Source organism: Oculina patagonica, chromosome 12 (assembly GCF_052425735.1).
Source record: "Oculina patagonica isolate OP01 chromosome 12, crgOcupat, whole genome shotgun sequence".
NCBI lineage: Eukaryota > Metazoa > Cnidaria > Anthozoa > Scleractinia > Oculinidae > Oculina > Oculina patagonica.
This window is the reverse complement of record NC_135769.1, coordinates 13,031,396-13,054,274: the sequence shown is the minus strand read 5'-3', so window position 1 is coordinate 13,054,274 and position 22,879 is coordinate 13,031,396. Positions and strand designations below refer to the sequence as shown.

The 22,879-nt window shown below is 37.2% G+C and overlaps 1 protein-coding gene and 1 pseudogene across 8 annotated transcripts in view; both read left to right on the top strand.

Moving 5' to 3' along the window:
- Positions 1 to 22,879, top strand: part of LOC144631944 (neuropeptide Y receptor type 6-like) — a 29,068-nt gene that overhangs the window by 324 nt on the left and 5,865 nt on the right. The window contains exons 1-3 of one of the 7 annotated variants that reach the window (XM_078490524.1): positions 15,630 to 17,404; positions 18,033 to 18,177; positions 19,492 to 19,543. The gene's annotated coding sequence lies outside the window, so the exon portion shown is untranslated. Of the gene's footprint in view, positions 1 to 5,634; positions 5,707 to 8,903; positions 9,170 to 11,817; positions 12,149 to 12,257; positions 12,422 to 15,629; positions 18,178 to 19,491; positions 19,544 to 21,717; positions 21,984 to 22,879 lie in introns of those variants that run through there. The other 6 variants (XM_078490526.1, XM_078490523.1, XM_078490527.1 and 3 more) reach the window with 6 other exon arrangements.
- Positions 1,491 to 4,800, top strand: LOC144631683 (uncharacterized; annotated as a pseudogene). The gene is made up of 3 exons (XR_013566791.1): positions 1,491 to 1,830; positions 1,930 to 2,389; positions 2,918 to 4,800. The product of XR_013566791.1 is annotated as an uncharacterized LOC144631683 (transcript).

Sequence of the window (22,879 nt, the reverse complement as noted above, 5' to 3'; positions counted from 1 at the left end):
CATAACCTCTGATGTAATGCAATAGTTTCAGAACCTCCTATGCACACAGACTGGCTTTTCTATTCAATAACAATGCTGTTATACATCATTTTTAATTGCTTTCGTAATGAAATTTTATTCTGTTTCTCTACGCCTGACAGACCCTTTCACTGTGTTTTCCAGATCCAGGGCCATTTACATGTAAATTCTATCCATGATCGGGTTTTTTGCTATACACCTGAACCTGGATTAAATTAAAATAATTTTCTCTACTACTTAAAGTGCATCATACGTCAATTAATAGGCAAATATTGTCTTATTTCCCACTTCTGTGTTTTGTAATATAATCAGTAGTATGTTAATCATGAGGCGGTCTTTTTGGTAGCCAGGCCACCTGTTTACAGCATTCTGCATGACTAAAACAAACAGCGCGATGATGAATATTTTAGATCTAAATTTACAAGGGTTAAGAAATCCAAGATGGTCTGCTGACCGTTTTAGTTTACTTCACACCAGTATCAAGACAATTCGCCATACTTTGTAATACAGTGCTAAGCTAGCTTGACGGACTACTCCTAGGTTTAGTTCGTCTGTGACGCAGGCTAGTGCTGCGCAAGCGACGAGAAGTTAATTTAAAAAATCTTACAGAATAAAAGTGCACCTTTAAAAAAGAAACCAGAAGTCAAGGCAAACAAATTGTCAGTTTTAAAATATCATAACGCGTGGAAGTTTTAAAAGCATTTCCAGCCATTTCAGAAGATGCAAATATTAAAAAAAAATTCCCCGAGAAGTATACCCTCCTTCCCCTCCCTCCCCTCCCCGCACCTCAACTAAATTTTGAGTAAGGCAAACATCCTTTGCGTTTATGAATTCGGATGTCAAAAATTCAGTAATCCATTGGTAAATTATAAACTGAAAACACCACGAAAATGATTTACTGATTGAATTTGAGGGTTCTTTTCAGTTTTCCAACACTTATACCTCAGTGAAGTATGACTCGGTATGACACTACTCGAAAAGCTCCCACCTCCATCGAAAATTTATTTAGCAAATTAATTACTTATGCAGTTTATAAACGGAAATTCCTAGCTGAGAGAATATGACTCATTGCCATTTTTCATGCCCATTGCATCAGAAGTTCAATTGCATTTATATCGGTCGCTGAATATGTTCGACTATCGTGGGTCAAAACGTGCAAAGCTCGTTTAAGAAAGCGTCAGAAAAATCTAGAAATCACATTAACCAAGCACAGTGTCTTCAGTATGCTAGTTGAATCATGCAGGTAAAAATCTAAAGGTCAAAACTAGAGAGCGTATCACCCATTGTTTGTGATCATTGTCAACTTTCCACGAATTTGAAAACAGTTTGAAAAGTTAACGCTTTCCAAGAATCAAGTGGTACAAAGTGCAGCCATGCTTGAGTGGCAAAGCCTATAGACGTCCACTAGCCTAACAGATTTCAACCAATGACGGTCGAGAAAAGAACAGTTTTGTTATAAACTAGCCAAGGTGTTTTTCGTATGGATTAAAATTTTCAACTTCTGTTCCCATTAGAAGTATATCATAGCCATTTAAAGGTGTTTCTTTACCTAAAAGAACATGTCATCAAAATCTCGCAAGCCAGAAGAAGAACTGCAGAGCGATCAAGATCAAGCACTTGAAGAAGCGAATTGTCACATCAAAGATCTCTTCCACCTTCTGAAGCGCGAGACAAACAAATTGCGCCAGGAAAGTGAAGCTTTTGACGAAGTGGCAAAGAAGCTCGAACACGTTCACTTCTCAAAGACGCTGAAACTTAATGTAGGTGGCCAGATGTTTTCAACCAGTCTAGAAACCATGAAAAAAGACCCAGGTACGTGTTCCTTGTCTAACAATTACAGGTCGGGGTCTGTGTATTTGTACAATGACAAAGACGAATACTCGCTTACGTGCATTTTTGTCTTTCAACCAGGTTCGATGTTACACGCCATGTTTTCAGGAAGATTTGACACAGAGGCTGCAGAAGACGGATGTTACTTCATTGATCGCGATGGAACGACACTTCCGGTACATCCTGAATTACCTTCGCACAGGACAGCTTGTTGTACCTGACGACAAGATTGTTCGTAGGGAGCTGCTAACTGAAGCTGAGTTTTATCGAGTTGAAGGAATTCAAGTTGAGCTGAATCCACCTTTCAGAGAGTCTTCAATCATGTCGTCAGATCAACGCCAAACCTTGATCAAATGGCTTCGAGTGGATAACACACTCTCACTGAGTGCCCTGCTAAATTGTACCTTGCTGTACCGAGCTACTCGCGATGGCTGGGCAGCCACCAACTTCCACCCTCGTTGCGACAACAAGGGACCAACAGTGACAGTGGTCAGGAGTGGAAAATACGTGTTTGGAGGCTACACCGAACAAAGCTGGCAAAGTAAGTTCTCGTACTGTCGTTGGTGACGAGATGTAAGAAGTGCCATTTTTCATGTCCTTTGCCCTAAGACATACAGGCTATAAAGGTACGTGTGTTAACCCATGATTATGGAACCAACAAGCTGGAACAGAATCTGAAACCTTTAGAAATAAATCATTATATTTTCCATCAATCTTGCAATCAAATAATCTCTCAGTGCTACCAGAAGCAAACTGAACGCTTAATCAGTAGTAGTGCCGTTTTGTGCGAAATTTCAATCGGCAAGGTAATAAGGCCAAATATCCTGGCGTTTTGTAATCAAAAATTCTTCTCAAGGGAGTGTTTTCGAAACGTTTCTTGAAATGCCGTGCTTCAAAATCCGATTTTAACTCCCCAGGTTTGACTCACTCAGAATTGTTTTGAGTTTTTTCTTTAAAATGCATAAAGCCAAAATTTGGGTTCAAATCAAATTTTACTGTTATCAAGAAGAATATTTTAATGCGGTCTTATTTGTGTCGTGACCTACCTATCTTTTGTTTACTTTAACAGCTGCTGCATCTGGAGTTTACAAGACAGCTCCAAACTCCTTCCTGTTTAGCCTAATTAATCCAAGCGGTTTGAAGCCCACAAAGATGCCTCTGATTCAAGGCAAAGAAAAACAAGCAGTGTACTGTAACAGTGGCTATGGCCCGTTATTTGGAAGCACTGGGTCTAGTGGGCGCTATGACTTGTTGATTTCCAACACACCAAACACACAGAATAGCTGCCAATCAAACCTTAACAACTCCTATCGCTGCCCAGAAGGACAGAATGCCACCACTTTTCTTTGTGGAAATTCGACCTTTGCTGCAGGTGAAATAGAGGTTTTCGGATTTGAAAAGTAAGACGAAGATGTTTTCCATACTTGCAACCATATTGCAAGATCAATTTCACTCGATTTTGAAGAATTTGACTCTTAAAATTGTTGTATTACTCCCTGTCATTGAAAATAATTCATTACAATTAAAACTTTGGAAACCATGTTATCCTGTTTGGTCTGTTTGGATTTGAAAAGCTACACGAAGTTATCTTCCTTACTTATTTCTTATAGCCGGGCAAATGACATCAGTATTGTTTACTTTGAACACAAGAATAATTCATGATCAGAGTACCTAATTTTGAGGGCATTTAACCCAGTAATTGTGTAATATTTGGTATTTGAATCTCTTTTTTTGTAAAATTCATCTCTAAAACTTCAGTGGACATTTAGTACAATGGAAACGTAAATTAATTTCATCTTCAATTTGGCTCGATCCACAAGTAGGACAGAGTCTATTATCCCTTAAGATTTGATCACAGTGTCTGCCAGTTTCCCTCAACAGTTTATGATTACCTGTTGTTAGTTTCACTAATTCTTTCCTGTTGTTTAGTTAACTTGTAACTTACGTAACTTGAATTGTTGTTAACTTGAAACTTGAAAAGTTTGCTGTTGAAGAGATTAATGTTCCTAAATAAGTGTAGTTCTGAACAACTTCAATGTTTTCACTAACTCTTTCCTAATTCTTTCCTCGATATGAAAACTATACTCAGTACATCTTTTTACGCGTTTCTGAAAGATCATAACTTTAGTCTTTTTAGAATTTAGGATTTAAGCAATCTTAGTTTGGATCTTGATAATAATCATGTATTACTACATCGTCCGCATATTAAAGAGAATTTAATTTCGTGCCGTATAACCAACGAACGAACGTATTTTACCAAAGGTCTTTTTTGACAGGCATGGGAAAAAACTTCTTGACTTCTCGTAAACCGCAACTTTTAAGATGACGTACTAGCTAGCGGCAAAAGTACATGTCGTGACCAAATAAGGAGATATACTACATCTCTCGCTAAGGTCTCTCCCCTACTAGTACATGCTAATATTTATCTATCTCATATTGCAACTCACATGGCGGGTTGCCTACCAGTAGGCTTCAATCAGTTGTCAACACTTGAACTTTGCTACACAAGAGACATTGTATTTGAGTCTCAAAGAACTGTTCTTGTTTTGAGTTAACAATGACTGCTTAGTCAAGAATGTACTGTTTGCTGTCAGTAATTAATACAAAGGTATGCCTTATCAGACTTTTATCGACAGTTGCGTATTTTCCTTTATAAACCGCACTAGATATGTATTGTTACATGGTGTAATCAATACAAAGTTATGCCTATTCTACCGCACCTTGTGTTGCCGTGAGTTTACAAATTAGTTTCCAAGTCAACTGTATTTTGCTTTTCCCACCTCACCCATTCCCGTATTTAATAAAGCTGGACTACAGATATGGGTGCACATCTGCCACCTAGCGTTACACGTAGCAGGCTAGGTGGCACCTAGACCCCTCCTTAACCTTAGTCACTAGCCGGGTGTGGCATGCGCCACTCTCGTTGGCTCATCCCTCTTTAGTTTCACTGCTATTCACCAGGTGTGGCATGCGCCACACATGTTGGCTCATCCATTACTTGCGGGGTGTGTTGCTGCCACCCGGCCCCCTCACTTACACTTGCAGGGTGTGTTGCTACCACCCTATTTTAGCCCAACTACCTTAGTCCCATTTACTGCCAAACAAAGTTGTGGTTTTATTGTGTACATCATTACAAGATAACAAGCTACAAAAGTTGTTAACGCTATCTTTTCAAAGAGTGAATAGTTTGTGCCGAAAACTCAATCAATATTTCAATTATTTAACTTCTAATTATTTAAATTTCAAAATTGCATTGGCAAACAACAGACAATGGACATGCCACAAAACGTTTTCATTCATCATAAAATTATCCGCGAAAATGTTGTTCCACCTAAAATGATGCTTCAGATGCAGTTGAGAGGAAATTTGTTTTCTAATGCAATAATCACTTAGTCTTATGGGCTTGTGGCTTTTACTTGCTAGTAATATAACAAAGACATTCACTCCCAACTAATCAAAACGCGACAGTACAATGAAAAATGAGGCGAATAATCGCCAATCGGTTTTTATAAAGGAAAATGAAAGTCATTGTTTTGTCCTCAACTCACCATTTCAATACCATCACCTAACCCGAAATGTCAACAACGGTTGATAGAAAGGCCGCATGTTCGGCATATCCCATTTACCCTAACTTAAATCCCCGTTCTTATTTGAGTTAGACTACATGTTTGCCTGAAAAGACGGGTACGATCTTTTTGATATCGTAGCATTTTATTAATTTGATTCTTTGAACTCAAGTAAAACTGAATTTTTACCATATACAACCGACCATATATTCATTTTCAGCAGGTTTTGAAGACTTGAGTCCAGACGCCATCTGCAGTAAACATTGGCACATTTACTTCACCGATATCCAAGGTAGGTAGAGAGAATTCACTGATCTCAGTGAAGCGACAAATATTGTATAGAACGCCATTCGTATTATTAATTTTTTGCGCTTCGATTTCTTAGTGAACTTACACGTTACAGAACTATTCTAGAAGTGTGTTGCTTTGGGTAATTGACATTTCGCAAAATAGAAAAGAAAAACCATTCAGACTAATACACATACTGATATTTAGTTTAAAAAATATGACGAACAAACAGTTGCGTAATTATAATATTAAACAAAATTGAATAGCACAACCTCAATAGCAAAGAACAAAAATTTAGGTGAGGAAATAGACGGAAATGTACTTTTCTTCAAGTTGGTAAAGAGAAAGCATATTTTTCCTATATCTAGACTGATATAACTGAATGTGAAAATTTTAGACCTGCTTTATGAATTTTTGTGAAACCAATTGTCGTTGTCAAGTCGACATTGTCTTTACAAATACTGAATGCTCCAAATGTCATCCCTACGTAATACCCTTGCAAAGTCGGTAAATTGTAAAGGATAACCCGTGTCGTTCATATCCGTTTCTTGTATTCCTTTTTAATGAACAGCTTGATAAATCCGAGGGATTTTTCTCAGGTCATCAAAAAAATATTTAAAATAACATTATACACGGATCGTCACGGATCGTTTAAAATCGAACTGTTAGAATTCAACAACCGATAGAGGTGAAACACAAACTTTCTGATATTTTTTGTCGTCCAAATAAAAGAGAAATCAAGATAACAAGTCCAGTTATATTCATATCGTCGGTTTGTGTTTTTTTATTCCTTTTAATATTTCCTCATTATAAATATTTATCATGCCACCGTATGTCGTTTGTAACCCCATTTACACGCGCAAAAAAATCGGCCGGCACGGCATTTTTGGCCCGGCTGACAATTTTTGGGCACGGCGCTCCCAATATCGACGTGTAAACGTACCGGTCCCGTGCACCAGTGCCCAATTTTGGGGGCCGCTACCTCGGGTAGTCTCGCCGGGCGGGCCCGTGCCGAACAAGTGTGCGCATGCGTTGTTTCCACGAAATGGCGGCCCTCGTCATCTCCCCCGGACTTCGTTTCTTTAGTCACGTGGTCGGCGGAGTACAAAGGAAGTTCTGATGGGATGTGCCCGAGGCAGATGGTAAGAGAAAGCTCCCGCTCTAAAAATCGCCGTGTGAAAGCTACTTCCACCATCACTGCATTATGTATTTATTTTTCAATCTTCTTCTTCTGATTTCGTCAACTCCTTTCAGATGTCGATTTATTTTACCCCTGAACACTCTTCGATATGTTGAATGGTCGACAACTCGTTCCTTTCCGATAAAATTCGCGTTTTGCACTGAAAGCACGATGAACAATACAGCAAAAACATTTTTCTGCCATTTCTCGGGAAGAACCGTGGAAAGTAGGGGTGCCGATATAAAAATGTACCGTGCCTAGGGGAGAAAACCATCTTGTTTTGGTCGTGTAAATGGGTAGTCTTTGTCCGTGTCTCGAAGACTGTTTTCGTCACGGTGCCGAAAATTTGTACGTGCCGTGCCGATTTTCTTCCGCGTGTAAATGGGGTTTATGTCTAACTGTCATCTTTATTTGTTCGACTATTAACTGCCTTTAGTATATATTTTATTTGAAACTTAAGAGCGTTTATATCCGCTTCATTATAGCCCTGACATCTGAGGAAGGAGCCATAATCGATTATGACTTCTGATTTTACGATATGCAGGCGCAGCAATACTTCTAGCGCTTTATGCTACCGACTCTGGAGTTAGACAACTAGTCGTGTTGAGCTAATACTATCGTGACTCGCTTTTTTTTTCCTGCTCTAATGATTTATCTGGAGGACACAGATTTTACTGATTATAATTCTACAGCTAGTTCCAACAAATTATGTGGCTATAGCTGTTCTTGGTTATAAGTTATAAGACATTAATTCTTAAGTTATAAGACATTAATTCATAAAAAATACATAATTCATGGTTCCATCCTCTCTCCTTAATATCATTCGCTATTATAAAGGAAGTCGAATAAATAAACAAATAGTTAATAATTGATGTGTTGTAGCCCGATATCAGAGGAAATGTTAATTTATCACTTTCTAATTCCGTGAGTGTCGTGGAGGTACAGAAACACAAGAAAGAATATTCACCTGGGCTATTTCACAGTATATCACTAACAGCATTGCTTACTATCATGTTTTTCCTAAATGCATAGCAAAAAATAATTTTTGAAATATGTTAAACGTGGGGCACACAGGAACATTGTTTTACATCATAAGAGGTCTTTATTCGTCTATCATTAGAGAATGAGACAATAGCTTCAAATTACGAGTTAATGAGCTGTGGAGTTCTTTCTTCAGGCGTTTTTGTAAGCAAGCAGAAAAACTTAAATAGAAAATGGCATTTATTTCACCATTGAATGGGGTCCTTTCTCAAGAAATACAAATGAAAAGAAGATTTGGTTTGGGGGGAAAAATCTTTTTTCATTTTGTATTTTTTTCTTAACCATATTGTATGATCATTGGAGTGAACTTTTTTAATTTAAACAATATATGTTCTCGACATTTGCTCTAAGAGCATGGCATCATCAAGAGAGCTTATGTCGTTTAAGAAAATATATTTTCTACATCACGATCTAATTTGATCATTCGCTAAAAAGTAACAAGACAAAAGTAGGTAAATATATAAAATTTGAGCTTTGAGTACATTTTAGAGCAGAACTAAATTTTATAAAGAAATACAAGAGTTTATCATTGTTTATCAGTAGTTCAAACAAGCAAACCTGAAATTCAAATTAGATTGGTTAAAAGTTGGAGGAGTCAAGCCCTATTTATAGTACACGCCGCGATGAAATTAAGATGCAAGTGATTAAAATCTATAAGCCAATTACGTAATATTCAAAAGGCTATTTGTTTTAATTGCGCGCACTTTGCGAAAAACGCATTTCCTGTATGTAGTTGCGAACATACTTGATGACCTTTCTGACGCCCTTCTTTCTTTCCTTCTGGCATCATACTTGTTTATCTCTGTTTTTGTGGGATCAATAAGTGCGATTTCATGGTATAACACTTTATGAAATGTAGCTTATTAAAAAAACACTTTGGAGTAAACTTTGAAATAAAATCGCCGAAAGGTATTAACAGGTGTCCAAACCACCATAAATATAATTATTTCCTTTGTTTTAACTTAATGTGTTATTAATTAGCTTGAGACGTTTTTAATATTCAAGAAACGTAGATTGTGGCCTTTAAAGACATTCACGTTTCAATGTTATTTACTGTGCGCCTAGCTGGAGACGTTGACTTTATCACCAGTCGCTACACGCGACATGTTCGTTCTTGGAAAAGTCTTTTTTCACCTGCCTTGTTCGACTTTCGAATTTCCGTTTGAAACTTTCCAAAGTATTCATTTATAATTGCTAAGACGACATACAGACTCGTGAAAGAAAAGATTGTGGCGGTGTGCCAGTGGTGAGTTATATTCAGTCATAATATTTCTTAGGTATTAAGGTATTATTGTTCGCGTGCTTAGCTTTTCCAATGATATCCAACTGAAACGTAGTGAAGATGTTGTATCCTTCTTTCCCGTATCGACAGACCTACCGAAGAAGACAGGGGATTATCACTTAGCATATCATGCAGCCATCTTATTGTTTTACCCCAAGCTTTGTTTCTTCAAACCTTGTTCATTCTTTTTTCGTCTTTCTCCCAAGTTCTTCTCGTAACCAACTACACTGTATTTTACAATGGTAAATTCTACGTTAATGCTCTAACTAATTGCAAGGCTCCGTCAATTCCAAATGCACATACCCACCCCCCCCCCCCACCCACCCCCAAGGTCTCTGATGGATTGTTAATCCCACATATTTGTTTGTTTATTTATTTAAGGGTCATGATGTAAACTACCGGGACACCGGTAATTGTGTTTACCCTGACTCGTCCCCAGTCGTCTTTTGAGTCCGTCTTGAGTCTACTGTAGCCTGCGAACACACGTAGTAGCGGGAGCGAATGAGAGGCGGCTGTATTCGCAGGCTAAGTCGACTGTTGAGTCTTGGGAACACGGGAGGAATCCATCATCTTTCGCGTCTCGCAATTTTCGCATAAGAGACGACTAGGGACGAGTCAGGTGTTTACCCTAGTTTCCCTTCTAGTTTCCCATGGTTTGGTCTCAAATTCCCGCGCGCCGCCATGTTTTTTTTTTTTTTCACTTTGCATAATGGGGATTATGACGTCACTGCGTGTCGTGCGTTTTAAAAAAGGCATTTAATATTGCGTGAAGAGATATATACATGCTTCTTACCGTATCTAATGCATATCCTGGCTTAATTTGCACAGTTCTACCACGAAACAGTTTTTTAGATCTCCGACCACGCAATGTTTGGAATTGGCTCACATATCTCTCCTAAGCAAATAATGGATATGTCTTAAAAGCGGAATATTCATTACGTTACTAACCGATGTTTGGGCTTAAGGATTTCGTCTGAATTACAACTAATTTAATTGGTGGAACTCTTCTAATATATAAGGAGAGGAATCTAACTTAAGTGCATTGAAAGTACACAACTTTACTTGCCGAAGGCTTTATAATAACCAGTAGTGAAGTCGGAAAATTTACTCGCAAGAACGTCCTCCGAGAACGTTTTACCTAGAACGTCTGTGTAAGGTAACCTGAACTCCATTTAATATAAAGTTTTAAAGTTCCAAGAATTTATAGAATTCACAAGCTAAGAACCAACATGTTTAAGATGCCGCATTAATTTTAATGTGAAATAAGAGCCCGGTTCTATATTTAAAATAGTGCCCTTCTTGTTCAGTTGATGGTTAAAATTGATATGATAATAAGTTAAAAACATTCACTTTAAGGGATACAGCTTAAGCGGTAAGAACAAGAAGAGATACATGGCTTTTAACGAATATAGCAAATATATAGCTTTTGTGCTTAGATAACTTATCATCAGTGAATAATATATGAGAATACTATTTCCGCGACATGTTTTTTGAATGATTTATCGTTTTTGTCATCCGGTCAAATATATATAGCTTCACCCTAAGATAATTTTAATGGCTTCAAAGTGGTTTCTTATTAATGTCGGAAGCATAAAACATGATATAAGTCATCTAGTTTTCGGCCGCTCCTGTTTCATGCACATTTAATGCAAATTTTATTGTAAAAATAGCGCAAAAATGTTCTCGAACTTATTATGTCAAATTTTCGCCCGACATGATACTGTCACTTGAGAATATCTTATATACTGAAGCCAAAAAAATTAGTTTATTTCGCGTATCCCCGTATCCCGCTTATAGCGGTTCTTGAAGATGTGATTATTGTTTTACAACCGCGAAAAATCCTGAATCTTGAGTAAAACACTTGGCTGTCACAAAAAACTTTTAAAGTCAGCGAATTTTTACTAAACAAACCGATTTTGTACTTGTATCGATTTTACACCTTTTATTTAATAAATGCAAACTTCAGCTTGTTGTAGTTTGTAATAATACTGCAGCAAAGCTATCAGGAATGTAAACTCAAAACGTGGAACCAAATTAGTTTGTGACTGGCTAAGAGAAAGACCCTTGTGTTCAGTAGCTAGTATTACATGTTTCATTATGTCACAACTTTATCTTACCTAGTGAAAAGAGACCACTGAAGAAGTTCAGGCAGTAGGCCTTTTATATTTGTAATCATCAACGAAAACAGTTACATGTAAAAAGCAGTTTATATTTTTGATTTGTTTTTGCATACGGTGTTGAGGGTGAAATACCGATCAGAAGATATGGTAGCAATCAATGAAATATAAACAGAAATGTTACTAAAATTACCCCCAAAAAATATGTTTCTACAGTATATCGTAGTCCTCGAGTTTAGAATCGACGGAAACAAATATTACGAAGGGAAGTAATTTTTAAAAGCTTTCTTCTGAAATGTTAGTTCAGTACTTTCTTGTCGGCACACTGCAGATTATCGTTCGGAGAAACCCATATTCAAATCAGCAAAATGTTATAAAACATATCCCTCCACAGCTAGTAGAACAGTGGGCTAGTTATTCATAATTTTGACGTTTTTCATTTGAGCATCGGTGAGATATATTATATACCCCTTGGAGTGAAGTAATAAAGCCACCAGCAAGCGTTTTCTTCCGCAATTTTTTAAGGATTTCAAAATTCATGGCGATTCTGCAATATAGAAAAGCAATCCACGGCTGATAAATTCAACTGAAGATAGCCGAAAATCTTCATTCATTATGGTTAGCCTGGGGTGACTACGCACACATCACAACGCGTTTTCCATAAAACAATGAAGTGAGTTTTTTTCAAGAATCACCAACCAGAAGATGATACTTTATACTTTATCCTCAGAAATGAAGATATCAATCGAGGGAGAAGATCAATTATCTTGAAGCAATCCTTCACTGAAAAAAGAAAACTGATATACAACGTGGTTTGTTGCTAAGGGTAACCATCTTTCAATTTGTCACCCAAACTGATATCTTTTCATCTATTAATTCGTTGTTAAAGTTGCATTTCCATAAATCAGTCTACATGAATGATTGTATTTTACCAGGAAAGCCGACGTTTGGACATTCACAAATTTTGCCGGATGCAAAAGCGAGTTGATACGGAAAATTAATTTTCTCAGTGACAATGACCTCACAAGACCGGTTATGATGAACCCCGTTCGTCGTGCATAGAATTCACAGTCGAGCTAAAAACTGAGACGTACAACTGGTGAGTAAGAATAGGTAAAGATTTCAGTTTGTAATAGCTTCTCATGCTTACACCCGAACATTAGTTAGAGGACAATTTACTATTTTTGTGACATTTTAATACTCTCTTGGGGTATTCAGTTCTTGGGTGAGACACTTTACTCCCACTTTGGCTTTCTCCAACCAAGATGAGAGTAGCAATACTGACTCTGAGAACTTCACAATTAATTTACTGGCTTATCTTTTTTTTACTTTGTGTATATTGACACCTCTAGAAATGGGAATCCACGGATTCTTTCTGTTTGGAGTTTACAATTTTGGATATTTTGAGTCAAAAGTCAAGAATAGTTTTCAGTATTATTGAATACTTTTGCATTACACATTTCTCTACAAACTTGAACATTCATTTGCGTGTTTGAGCCCGCAATTAGACTTGAAAAAAATCCTTACATAATTTGTAAAGCCACTACAAAGTAATCTGGAGTAAATTAAAGACTCGCTTGTGAAACCTAACAAACGAAAATGATACTAATAACGTTTTTATCGACACATCTTATCGTGAAATACGCAACACTAGCTCATTGTACGGAAAGAAAGGTAGAAAAGACACCCTTAGATCAGTGTGAAATTAATTTTGCCAGTTGGGGAAATCCTTAGTACGCATTTATTTGTGTTAAAAGGGCTGCAACAATTTTCGCCATCTCTTATCCCAATTTTCTCGCTGCTCACAGTAATTATTCTGTCCTTCCAAGTTTCCAAGGGCGTATGAGTCCTTTAAGCTCCAAAAACAAAATATGTTTACGGAAAGCATGTTGCACTCTAACAACACAGAACGAAATTTCCGCCTTAAAGTTCCCTTGTACAACAATTAGAGATATTGTCAAAGGTGCCGCCAAGTTTGATTGCACCTTTCATGTTAAATGCATCCCTCGAGCCTACAACGTTTCCTGTTGAGCTTCCTTTGGTGCAGATCAAAGCCTTTATGCATACACACCGCCTTCACAAGCACTATGTGAGGGTGGCTGAATTGTCCGGCGCAGTTTGTGATACCTGTCGCTAATGTATAAATCATGATATCGCAGTTGTAATAACACTACTGTCACATGTAACATATTGAACAATTGCAGAACTGTTATATTTATTTTTATATAGACTGTATGATAGCCAAGTGAGCCGAGATCACAGGACAGTCACAATGTAACTGTGAATGACTATATTACTCCTTAATTAAAAACTCAGTCTGCTGAAATTTTAAATACTAGGTTCATTTGAAAGAGAGAGCCTTTGCTTTATCATTCTGCGTATACTGCAGTGCAATCGAACAGTATACAAGACAAGGTCTCGATACTGCGAAAAGTGCTATCGCTCATAGAAAGTGATGCCAAGCAAACATATTGCTTTAGTAGATACCATTGAGAAGGCAGACAAAAGCCTACAATTTTAGGTATTTTGAGTCAAAAGTTAGGAAATGGTTTTCTCATTCAAGGGTAGCGTTAACGCATGCGCGATCGTGGTCTGAACGATAAACAGGATAAACAGTAAAGTATTACAAGAGGCCGTTGTCGGTCATTATAAAACAGTTTTGATTCTTTATTGTTTTGTGTGTACTGAATTTAAATAATAACCACACAAACAAGCCAAAACCATGTTATAATTAAATTGTCGTAAAACACTCTGGTGCTTTGAGAACACTTGAATTGAGATATGTAGAAAATACTCGCCTGTGGCTCGCGCCTTCTCGAGGACAAACATTATTTCTTGGCTAGTTTCTATTTATTTGTGACTTACTTTGCAAACTTACCTTAGCAATGAACTGTGAAAATTTGAAAAAAGACATCCTAAACGATATTAAAATATAATGTTTTACCCCTAAAAGCTGCGACGTGCAATCCTGTCACTGTCATAGTGCCATTCGTGTCAGTAGATAGACTCCCCAGCTCCGCGAAATGCCTTACTTCTTTCAAGTTGATGTTGTTATTAAAACTCTTATAATGTTTCTAATATTTAACAGAAAAGGCGGAAAATCCTTCATTTGCAAGTATAACATCTACGAAAATAAAAATAAGTCATTAACAGATGCGACAATGTGCGACAGCTCAGTTTATTACAAAATTCGACAAGGTGTTATTAAATCGTTTGGCGATAGTTGTATTATTAAAAAATGTGACAAATTGTTGACAACGATTTAAGATATTATTGAAAAACGCGGTAAGACCTGTTCAAAACTGTGATAGGGATTACAAAATGTGATAATACAGATGCAACATCAGTGATGTTTGAAATCGAGAATTGTGGAATGTTGGAACGCCTAAGTCAGGTCTTTGAGTAAAATAAACGCTTGTTTTTGTAGGAAGGCAAAAATAGGGAAACTAAGCAACCACGACAGGAAAGCCTAAGGTAAGCTCGCTAAAAATGAATTTAAGGTGTTCGGCGATTCGCTTGAATCCATTTCCTTACGGTCATTTCGGTCAGATCGGCAACGAAAGCGTGTCAGAGACAACGGAACATCTGCCCTGCTGATTGAACCCAGCTTTGTGTGGCCATTTCAAGTTGTTGAAGCGGATGGTTGTGTACCAAGCTACTAGGGGTTTTAATGCGAGTGTATACTGTCTTCAAGCTGGTAGTCTTAGTAGCCGAGGTGACTTACCGCGCCTGCACGGCTTAACGCCCGTTTAGCATGGGGCGATTATAAGCCGAGTTTTCTTTCCCTAGTCCTGAATGGGCGCTAGTCCGCCGCAAACCCTCTTCCCCCTCCTCCCCCTCCCACCCAGCATTTGGCAAAATAGTGGTAAAAGGCATAGAGAGAGTAGAGCGTCTAGCACAGAAACGCACAGCTGAACGCAACTCAACGGCAGATCTAGACGGCAACAAGGGCTCAAGAAAAACCTCTCAATCTGGGTTACTTTACAGCACTTTGAATAACCTCAGAGTTAATTCTCTACTTTCCAGCTAGCTTCTAATATCAGTGCAGCGTAGCGCAACATTGCATTTGTAATTGTACTTTTAAACCTGCTGTTTGATGACGGTTTGAAGGTACTGAATTTGAAATGCTGATAACGCCACGGAATTTATTTACCAGTCCTTCAGCATTCATTCTTCAAAAGCCAGATAGGGGGAAAAAAAAAAAAAAAAAACAAAACCCGGGAAATGCCAAACGACGCCAAAGCGGGGGCCGCAAGGCGAGAGTTGACTGTTTTGATTTCGGATACATGATATTTCATTTCCACGCTGTATTTACAGTTTTACAGTTGGAGAATTGAAAAAACTGCCCGTTTAACTGCTTTTTGCATGTTTTTTCAGTAATGTCATCCAGGGCATTATCGGCCTCATGTCATATCCACACAACAATATTTTATTCAGTTTCATACTGACACTTTTTGAAAAAAAAAATTGGATCAAATATGCGGTAAAATTTAACGTCATTCTTGCCGATAGCTTATGCTTATGTCAAATTAACGATTCAATTACAGTACATAATGAATTCCTTGGAGCATCCCGCTGGCCAAACTCGAACAGGTTCGATTCAGACTTGAAGTGATTTTCCAAGATGGCGGACGACACTGAACTATACCTCCTGTTTATGATGGTTTAACAGTGTTAAAACACAATGAAAACGAAAATGTAAATACAAGCCTAAGACCATGCTAATATTCTTTCCTTTTTTATCGCATTTTCCTCTCCGTTGCTTTGGTTCCTCGCGTGGTCCTAAGCCTAGAATTCATCCTGGAATTCAATTGCAGGAGTGAAGACGTTTCGCCGCTTTGCGCTTGCTTTACGCCTTTCTATTGCAAAGACAGACACGCAGTCACCAAGTTTTGTTTAAAAGCAACCCGAAATATTCCATATGATGAGAAACGGCGTTTTAAATCAAAGCTCAAACTGGCAAATCTTATTGCTAAACACACTACATACAGTGTTGCTCATTTCTGTAAAGTTTCCACGATTGAACGCCATTGAATAATGAATGATCAATTCAATCGAAGTCACGGACAAAATCTCGTAGTTCCGCCATTGTTGAAGCCATGATTGCCTCTTGCTTTGAAAACAGTTCAAGTCTATTTAAATTTATAAATGTTCACGGTTCTTAAAGATGTTGAAACTCATGGTGTTTTTCTCCCTGATTGTTGGGTTGTTTGGATTTTTTCAGAAAATAAAGGGGCAGGTTCTCAATTTTGTAATTTGCCACTTTTTGGCGTCTGGAAAATTTATTCCATACAAAAACTTATCCTCAGCTGAACAACACCGCAGTCCTTGAGATACTTTCTTCTTAACATGATACAGCAATGTAATGAGCTGATGTTGAATAATCATTCTCGGCGTTTGACTTTTAAAATTCCGAATGTTTTTTTTTTTTCGTTTTTAGCCTGTTTACCGGCACCAAAAATAAAATTATACATTCCTTTAGCACCGTACGCCGTGCCCGAGGAAAACTGTCTCATCGATAAACCATATCTTAATTTCAGTTAGCCAGAAAGCGCTAATACCCCTGATATCATGTTCGACGAAAAACCTTCCGCTCCAGCGAAAGTAATCCGAGCTAACCATTCTAATCAATTTACCATAAATGTTTCAGTAGCAATTGTCTAGATATTCTGTCATGGTTATGTAAAAAACGTATTTTAATTCATTTTTTTTGACAAAATGTTTAATTTAAAATCCGGCTTCCTTGCGGCATTTACACTGAAACTGTCTTTTTCTTTATTCTCCCGTGTAATAAAAGAAAACTTTTATCTATCTCATTACATGAATGTTTGTTTTGTTGTAATTACTGTCTTTCGGATCTTTTTCATGCAAAAATTGAAGGCAATATGGTAAATAGCAAAAGTAAACAGACAAGAGATTGATAGCTTAAGAACCTGTTAAGACAAAAGATTCCAAAGTGATTTTCAATCAGTGTTTACGGATCACTTTCCTTCATGAACGCAGCTGTTTATATTTCAGTCGTCTTTTTCTGGAAACCCTGCCAGGGAAACAGTCTGGGAGACGACTTACTGTCAGCTTGAAGGTTAGTCGTTTTACAGCCCAGATTTGATGTTCGTTATCTCGAGAGCCCACAAACATTCGCGATGTAAACCTTCCATACATCAATTTAGGTTCAGCGCGAACCAACTATTTGTTTTTCTTTAAATGGATTCCAGTATTTATCCCATTAAGCAACATAACCGGAAAAATTACCTCAACTTTAATTAGCGATCATTCAGTCTACTTCCCAGTAACCTTATAACACGATGGCTAATAGTTTTAAGGCCTTTGCGAATTAAAAAACCCTTTAGGATTAGCGGCGGATGGTATGAATCAAAAAGAACGAATACATGAAAAACCTACAAGCTTAACTTTCTAAGATAAAGCATTTTAATGAAAAAACCCAAATATTTTTCGATCGAAAGTTGTTTGTAAGTAACAAGACACACCATTCGTTTTTTACTTCATTCATTAGAGTTGTTTACGTCAGGCCGTGATACACTCCTGCCAACTACAATGTCAACGAAGCCATTAAGAGCTCCCCGGCTAGAATGAAATAGATCTGATTTTGATGAAATATAGTCCTCGGAATAAATAATCTGTACTTCAACTGAATAATTGAAAATGAGAAACAGAGTTTTGTTAAATATTCATGCTCTTGACACTTAAAGGCACATTACAGACAGAGAGAATCCATTTTAATTACTGTGAAAACACTTGTACGGTGGTGCAGTCAAAACACCTCTCAGCATCAGTCCCCATCGTGGATGGAAATCTCATTTCTTCGCATTGAACAACAGCGCCTTCGAGAGTCGGGTAAGTTTTTAAAATGGCATATTGTGTTCGATTAGGACTACAAAAATAAAGAAACTTGCCAAATGATCCTAAATTCGATGTTTTCAGCGCATCAGCAAAACGAATCAGTGAATTTAATGGCGCCAAGTAAAACAAGGAGTATTTCGTGCTAAATAGAAAATGAAACTGATTTGTTCGACGATAAGTGCTCGCCATGTCAAACCATTTCGATGGCTAAACAAGGAGTAATTTTTTCGCAAACACATATCTCAAAACTAGCTCATCTTTATTCATATATCCTTTACTTGTATATACCACAAAAACGGTATCATCCTGGCACTTATCCCATAGAAATAAATACTAACCGCAACACTGTCAACAACATAGTCTTTGGTACATCTATGGTTTCTTTTGGTTGAAAACCACAAAATGTACAATGATATTTGATAGATCGTGGAATTTCAAGCACAATTTCCTTGTTGTTACCTTCATGTCGGTGTCACTTGGTGACAATACCCAAATTTAACGAACCGGCTTTTGAATCGCTTAGAGCCACTTAAGAACAACAGCTGAACGCCTTTGACTACTTCATTATTTATGACGATTCCACTTGAAACCATTTAAGTTTGCTTTATAGCCACAGTCAATTCGCCCTTAAAATAGAAAGTCAACAAAGGACGAGAGTAGAACGCCGCCCAGGAAAACTTACATGACAATAATCTCGTTTAAGGACTTTGTCTCAGTAAGAGATTTGCATACTGCCAGTAATATTTGATCCTGTTAAAAATAGATTTCGTTTACTACTTGAAAGCGCCGCAAATTATCCGAGCCATGAGGTGATAGCAATTGAACATTGTCGGATGGTAGAAATTTTTTTTCAATTTACATCAGTTTCATATAAACACGATAGAGCGCTGCCATCGACAGCTATCAATTACGGAGTTTTTTAAGACAACATGCGAAATTTCCACAATTTCGTTATTGACATAATTTTGCGTGGAAAAGGTGTAGATAATTTTCAAAAAGCGAACATCGCAAAACAGTAATGACTTGGAGATGTTTTGTAGTGATGATTAATGCCGACAGGTTTGTGAAAAGCCCATTGGCGTTCTCAGGACATCCCTTTTTTTGGTGTGTTTTGTCATTTATTATTGAACATTAAATCTTTTTTCAAGCTGAGTAATTAGTCACCTGCTCACGTAAGCCAAGACATGCCGGAAAATGGAAATTGTGATAATAATTACACATCCGCAGTGTCATTCACTGGAGTGTTGGGAAATTCAAACGAGACTAAACTGAAACTGATATGAGTTTTGTTTTCATTTACTCGAAAAGGCTAGAATCTACAACAATGGCAAGGCAGAAGGACAATCTACTGACAAAACAGGTTTTTAGAAGAACTTAGCTGTTGTTGTTATTATTATTATTATTATTTATTTTATCTTTTTTGTTCATTCGAGATAGTTAAAAATAATGGCCTGCCTAATACATTTGAGGTGGGTTTTGATGACCGGTTGACTTTTGAAAGAGTGACGCACGCGGGATTTAGTTTCGATTAGTTCACTTCACTGAAGTAAGACTGTGTGTATGAAAACTGAAAAATGTTTGAAAAAGGACAGTTTTTATAATGAGGTGAAACTGACAAGGCAGTTTGGTTGGTTAGAATTGTGGAGAGTTTGAACGAAATCATTCACAACAAAACGTGCGTATTCGAAAATTTGCAAACTTAGCTCATTGTGCGATCGATTGTCATGTCTCACTCGTGCTTTATTTTTCAATCGATTCAAATTTGATTTTCAGCGTTGTCGTTGACTTGTAAAGTCCCAGTTCAGTGGTATATTCTCTTCTGCAATGCAAGCTTGATTCTGATATAGCTAACAATGTTATCCCGATTATTATAAAAGTTCTGTTTTTAAGAAGAAAGTATAAAAATATCTTTTTTGCGACTGATCGAAATACAAATATTTGTTGATGTTCAAGCAGCTGATGCGCTAGTAACCGATGGCGATTCATGACACGCTTGAAATGCTTCTTTGTGTAAGTATATACATTTGAATCGACAAGAAACATTGTACTCAAGTTTCTCTCCTGCCCTTTTCTACCAGAAAGAAAGCCAAGAGCTTGTCAAACATGAAATCAAATTAGGATTGAGGCGAGTTTATGAAGTGTGCCTGCATAAATCAAATATTGATAGGTCGTTATTGGAAGGAAAGAAGGAAATATAAAGAGACAAATGCAAAGCTTGAGTGATGTGATGCAAGTTTGTTTTATTTACACTGATATTATCAGGGTGGATTTGTTTTGATTGAGACTGTTTTAAGACTTTTTTTACAATAAGCATCAAAGGTTTCTTAATTTAAATGAAGTGGTGTGGGGGAGTGAGTTGCCCCGCCGATAACTGGCGTCTCCGTGACAGCGATTTCCTGGGTTGCTCCACTAAATTCAAGAGTTTTTTTGATATTTTCACTCTGGTCCTGGAGGAAATGAGACAATTAATTTCGATCCGTTTAAAATAATATTTTGTTTTAGGCAAAAGACCACCAACAGTGTTCTTATCAGGAAGCGTGATATCTCTACAAAAGGAGTATTCATATTTAGCAGACGTTTGCTGCATAGCGTCGCGTGTCTCGCTGCTTATTTATACTAGCTTTATACTTAAAAATATAACAAGAAGATTGGCTTAAAGCCGTAAACTGGACTAATTCTATTTCATTATAAATATTTCACAAATGGCGTTGTAATTTAATTCAGATTCATGACTGAGTTGCGCTTATCAAATCAGAATGGACGACGCCAAAAATTTCAAATCGACATGGTATCATCAGACTCATCACTACCTCAAAACCGCATTGAAAACAAAACAGTGTTTACACGAAAACTGATGATCGCCGTTACAATGCTACTAAAACGAAAAAAGAAAACTATTTAAAATCCACGAATGTGACGACCTCTTAAAGGATAAAATTAAGGAAAAATTATTTTGCTTTTTTCCATTTCGTGTTGCATTTATTGAGATACTATATTTTAAAAAAACACTGACTGACTACAATGTAGAAAGGAAAATACTACTCTTTTGAACAGATTTATTGTAATTGTAGACATAACAAATAATTGCTTTGGTTGACTAAAACTAACAAAGGCAAATATTTTCAACATTCGTGAAATAATAATCCTCTCTTGACACATCTTTAAAAAAACTGGAGCGATTTCAAACATATTTTTTTAAACTGAACTGAAACATTTATGGTTGTGCCGGTTAGTGCGGCGCAGTATGGGAAAAAGTGCAGGGTTCAAAGTTCATTTGCTCAGTTTCACATACGATACTTCTCGTCTCAAAATGTGTGAAGAAACGTGGTATTATTGGCGATTTTAGCGCAATTTAATGTAAAAATTAGCAAGCAACTCTTCTGTTTATATGTTTGAAGCACTTTTCGCGACACTAAATCTTCGATAGATTCCCTGCTGGTACATTACCGGTTTGGGTCAGGAAAACACATTATTCTAGAATTTTCCTTAAGTTTAGGATAGTAGTTCTGCTCTCTAGAAGAAAATAGTGTTGTTGGAGCGGGGGGAAAAAACTATCATTCTTAATTAACGTCAATCACACTTGCGTGGCGGCGGAAGGAGTGAATATCTTCCCTGCTGCTCTGTGCACGCTTAAAAACGGCCTTGATTCCGGAAAACTCTCTCAGCGGCAACGACGCGCGTATTTCCATACTTACACAAGCTCTTTAGAATGCTGTGTGGAGGCTAACACGATACTTCAGAAAAAAAGAGTCCAAAAATTTGATATTGTATTAATACATGCATCTACACTTCGGAATATTGTAAGTACATTTTTTATTGGAAATAATTGCAGGCTTTAGGGATAATTTTCAGAATAATAGGAGACAGTGCTTAGACGAGAACATATGAATTTATGAGCGGAAAAACTTTCGAAGACTATGCGTTTTCCTAGTTTCGATGACCACCAAATGTTACCAGCGAAAATGCTGTTGTTTTCATTAGTGAAATGAAACCGCGTCGCTAAAAATAATAATTATAGTAATTTCCTAAGAGTTTAAGAGGTCGGCATTTCTTTTAGTTTTCATCTGGTAACCATACGTTTTACCCTGGTGATTGCTTCTAAAAGCCATCAATTGTCCCAGTAGATTAAGAATATTTAAGAAACTTCTCTAATTGTGCACTTAACATTAAGCGTGAAAAACCCGTGTGTGTCTTTATGACAAAAGTAGGCCCTAATGATATGTATCTGTTTCCCACCGCACGTTTTTTAACAAAATGACTACAGAATTAATAGAACGTGATGGAACATAACCTTGTAGCTGACCAGACTGGATGTTGCATATTTCAGAATCTTCAAAATTTTCTCTCCCTTCAAGGCGTACTCCAGATTAAGGCCGATGGAATTATTAAAGTAGTTTTCGACACATTAATTTTCTTATCAGTTGCATGTGGATAACAGCCAAGACCGCTTTAAAGACCGTGGCACTGAGCCAGCAGAAAATATGTATCCACGATATTACTCTGTGGAGGTTATAAGGCTTGTTATTTGACTTCAGAAATTTTTGTAGCTATCACTTGAGAGCTCAGTTCTAATTCCAGATTTCAGAAAATACTTAATACCTCATTGAGGAGGATGTTAGTTAGAGAGGGCCGCTCCTAAAATCATTGGTGATCATTGATGTTAAATTACTGTTTATTTCTTAACAAAATTTATTCA